Source organism: Lygodium microphyllum, unplaced genomic scaffold (genome assembly GCF_053477565.2).
Source record: "Lygodium microphyllum isolate KBCC unplaced genomic scaffold, Lygodium_microphyllum_v1.1.10 scaffold_334, whole genome shotgun sequence".
Lineage (NCBI taxonomy): Eukaryota > Viridiplantae > Streptophyta > Polypodiopsida > Schizaeales > Lygodiaceae > Lygodium > Lygodium microphyllum.
In genome coordinates, this window is record NW_028229807.1 from 58,079 (window position 1) to 62,500 (window position 4,422).

The window sequence follows — 4,422 nt, forward strand, 5'->3', positions numbered from 1 at the left end:
GAGGCTGCTACAAAAAAATCCACCCCTTGCAATGGTCAATCTTGAGTATTTACCCTCAATGTAGGTGGGGAAGGTAAGAAACCCTTAAGCTCCAAGAGATAGAGAAGTTTACAAATGTGCAAAAGATGTATTACATTGGCACCCTCTTGCCTTTTATACCCCAGCCTAAAATAAGCTAATTAACTAGACTAAGGGTCTGAAATTTATTTTATTACAATCCATCCCTACCCAAAAGTTTTTAGTCATCTTTATATCTAGTTGTAAGGCTAGGCATGAAGATAATGTATAGAAGCTAACGTTCCATGTGCACTTCATGCATATGGAATGCTAGGTTGCTTCATGTTAGTATAAAACAACAAGGGAAGTAATACGAAAACTTCGCTCAACAATCCATTTTTCTCTTTCTCTCTCCTCTTTTCCCTCTCTATTTCTAATTTTTTACTCTCTCTCTCTCTCCCCTTTTCTTCTCCCCCTCTCTCCTCTCTTTTCCTTCTCTCCCTCTGCTATTTTTTCCTTTTCTTCTTCTTCTTCTTCTTCTTCTTCTTCTTCTCTCTCTTTTCATTGTCTCTTTATTTTTTTAATTTTCTCTCTCTCTTAAAAGTTATCTTTTATCTCTCTATAAATCTCTCTCTTTGTGTTCCTGCTCTCTCTTTTCTTCTTCTCTCTCTCTCTCTCTCTCTTCTTTCCTTCTCTCCTCACTTTTCTTCTCTCTCCCTAAGATGCGGGTGATGAGAGCCCCTAAGTTTGATATAGGAGTAGTGGTCAAAAACTAATGAAGTGGCCCTTGTAAAGGGATATCAAATTCAGCTCATATGTATGTATATGCTGGGCATGTCATAGTCATGTGCTTCTCTGATTCTACACTCTGTAGTCCACACAACTTGCATAACCTTGTCTCTCTTGCCAGTCCACTCCATGCACTTGTTTCGATCAATATATATATATATATATATATATATATATATATATATATATATATATATAGAGAGAGAGAGAGAGAGAGAGAGAGAGAGAGAGAGTTGTGATTTAAAAAGGGGGATAAAGAGACATTTGTGAAAAGTCCGACTTAATTAAAAAAGGGAGAGGGAAGAGAGACAAGGAGAGTCTACATGTGAGAGAGAGGGCGGTTTAATTAAAAAGGAGAGGGGGAAGAGAGAGGGAGAGAGGGGGTTTAATTAAAAAGGAAAGGGGGAAGAGAGAAGGAGAGATTACATGTATGAGAGAGGGGGTTTTAATTAAAAAGGGGAGGTTTAGGAAGGGGGGTAGGTTTGGAAATCCCTGTGGAGGTTTGGGGCTTTCTGTGAACGGACAACCAAAAATAATATAGGAGTATAGATTTAGATATTATATAGATATAAAGAAAACATGAGTTGTTCATGAAAAAATCTAAAATGTAGATGTAATATCCAATTTTAGGCACAAAATCAATAAAAAAATAGCAAATCTTACTACTTTATTATTTTGGTTGTAGGTTGGGGCCCCAAACTTCCACAGGGCTTCTCACTTATTATCTCTCTCACTCTCACTCTCCCTTTCTCTTTCCCTCTTCTTTTTAATTAAATTCCTTGCCCCCTCTCCCCATGTGTGGGGCCTAGGCTCACACACACACACACACACATAGAATCTCTCTCTCTCTCTCCCTCCCTCTCTCTCTCTCTTTAAAATTAAATTTCCCTCCCCTCTCTTTCACTTGTTATCTCTCCCTTTCTCTTTCCCCTTCCCTTTTTAGTTAAATTCCTTGCCTCCCCTCCCCATGTGTACTAGGGCCTAGGCTTCCCCTCCCCTCTCTTTCACTTATTATCTCTCCCTTTCTCTTTCCCCTCCCCTTTTTAATTAAATTCCTTGCCCCCCTCTCCATGTGTACTAGGCCCTAGGCTCTCTCTCTTTCTCTTTCTCTCTCTCTCTCTCTCTCTCTCTCTCTCTCTCTCTCTCTCTCTCTCTCTCTCTCTCTCTGTATCTTTCTCTTGGTTTTTTGTTCTCTCTCTCTCAAGTTTTTTTTCTCTCGCTCTATTTTCTCTCTATATTTTTTCTCTTTCCTCTATTCTCCCCTCCACGACTATTTTCTCTCTCTGAAGTTATATCTTTTTTCTCTCTATCTCTCTCTCAAGTCAAAACTATGTAAAAAAAAATTAATTAAAAAATATTTTTCTCTTTTATCTTTTTTCTATTCTCTCTCCCTCTTTTGCTCCTCCTCCTCCTTTTTTCTTCTCTCCCCTTTCTCCTCTCTTCTCTCTCTCCCTCTCATCTTTTTTCCTTTTCTTTTTCTTTTTCTCTCTCTTCATTCTCTCTTTAAATTTTTTTCTTTTCTCTCTTTCTATCTCCCTCTTTGAAATTTTAGTTGTCCTCTCTCTATAATTCTCTCTTTGTGTTTATATTCTCTCTCTCTCTCTCTCTCTCTCTCTTTCTCTCTCTCTCTCTCTCTTAAAGTATGTGAAAAACTATATCAAAACAGTTTGATTAAAAGAGAGGCTTTTAAAAAAAGTTTAATTAAAAGGGGATATAATTTTTAAAAAATATCTTAAAAATATTTAATTAAAAGAAAAAAAGAGAAAAGTTTGAATTAAAAAGTTTAATCTAACTAAGAGAGAGAGAGAGAGAGAGAGAGAGAGAGAGAGAGAGAGAGAGAGAGAGAGAGAGAGAGAGAGAGAGAGTGTGTGTGTGAGTAAGAGTGATTGAGAGAAACTTTTGATTTAAAAAGGGGGAGAAAGAGACATTTGCAAAAAGTTTGATTTAATTAAAAAAGGGAGAGGGAAGAGAGACAAGGAGAGTCTACATGTGAGAGAGAGGGGCGGTTTAATTAAAAAGGAGAGGGGGAAGAGAGAAGGAGAGATTACATGTATGAGAGAGGGGGTTTTAATTAAAAAGGGGAGGTTTAGGAAGAGGTGTAGGTTCGGAAAGCCCTCTAGGGGCTTTCCATGAACGGACAACCAAAAATAATATAGGAGTATAGATTTAGATATTATATATATAAAGAAAACATAAGTTGTTCATGAAAAAACCTAAAATGTAAATGTAATATCCAAATTTAGGCACAAGATCAATAAAAAAACTACAAATTTTACTACTTTATTATTTTGGTTGTAGGTTCGAGTCCCAAACTTCTAGAGGGCTTCTCACTTGTTATCTCTCCCTTTCTCTTTCCCCTCTTCTTTAGGTGGGGCTTAGGCTCTCTCTCTCTCTCTCTCTCTCTCTGTCTCTCTCTCTCTCTCTTCCCCCTCCCTTTTTCAATTAAAAGCTCCCCCCTCTCTCTCATGTGTAGGGGGTAGGCTCTCTCTCTCTCTCTTTCTCTCTCTCTCTCTTTTTAAAATTAAAATCCCCTCCCCTCTCTTTTGCTTGTTATCTCTCCCTTTCTCTTTCCCCTCCCATTTTTAATTAAATTCCTTGCCCCCCCTCCCCATGTGTGGGGCCTAGGCTCTCTCTCTCTCTCTCTCTCTCTCTCTCTCTCTCTCTCTCTCTTCTTTTTTTTCTTATCTTTCTCCCTTAAATTTTATCTTTCCTCTCTGTAAATCTCTCTCTCTCTCTCTCTCTCTCTCTCTCTCTCTCTCTCTCTCTCTCTCTCTCACATTTCTTTTCTTCTCTATATCTTTCTCTTGGTTTTTTGCTCTCTCTCTCTCTCTCCTCATTTTTATTTTTCTCTCTCTTTCTCTCATTCAAGTTTTTTTTCTCTCTATATTTTTTTTCTTTCCTCTATTCCCCCCTCTACAACTATTTTCTCTCTCTCAAGTTATATATTTTCTCTCTTTGTCTCTCTCAAGTCAAAAACTATGTAAAAAATGTTTAATTAAAAAATACTTTTTCTCTTTTCTATTTTTTCCATTCTCTCTCCCTCTTTTCCTCCTCCTCCTCCTCCTCCTCCTCCTTCTTTTTCCTCTTCTTCTTCTATATATCTCTCTCTCCCCTTTTCTTCTCTCACCTTTCTCCTCTCTTTTCCTTCTCTCTCCCTCTCCTCTTTTTTCCTTTTCTTTTTCGCCTTCTCTCTCTTCATTCTCTCTTTAAATTTTTTTCATTTCTCTCTCGCTCTTTTAAATTGTAGTTGTCCTTTCTCTATAATTCTCTCTCTGTATTCATATTCTCTCTCTCTCTCTCAAAGTATGTGAAAAACTATATCAAAATAGTTTGATTAAAAGAAAAACTTTTAAAAAAGTTTAACTAAAAGGGAAAATAAAATTTTAAAACGCTCTTAAAAATATTTAATTAAAAGAAGAAAAGTTTAAATTAAAAAGTTTAATCTAACTAAGAGAGAGTGAGAGTGATTGAGAGAAACTTTTGATTTAAGAAGGGGGATAAAGAGACATTTGTGAAAAGTTTGATTTAATTAAAAAAGGAAGAGGGAAGAGAGAAAGGGAGAGTCTACATGTGAGAGAGAGGCGCAGTTTAATTAAAAAGGAAAGGGGAAAGAAAGAGGGAGAGATTACACGTATG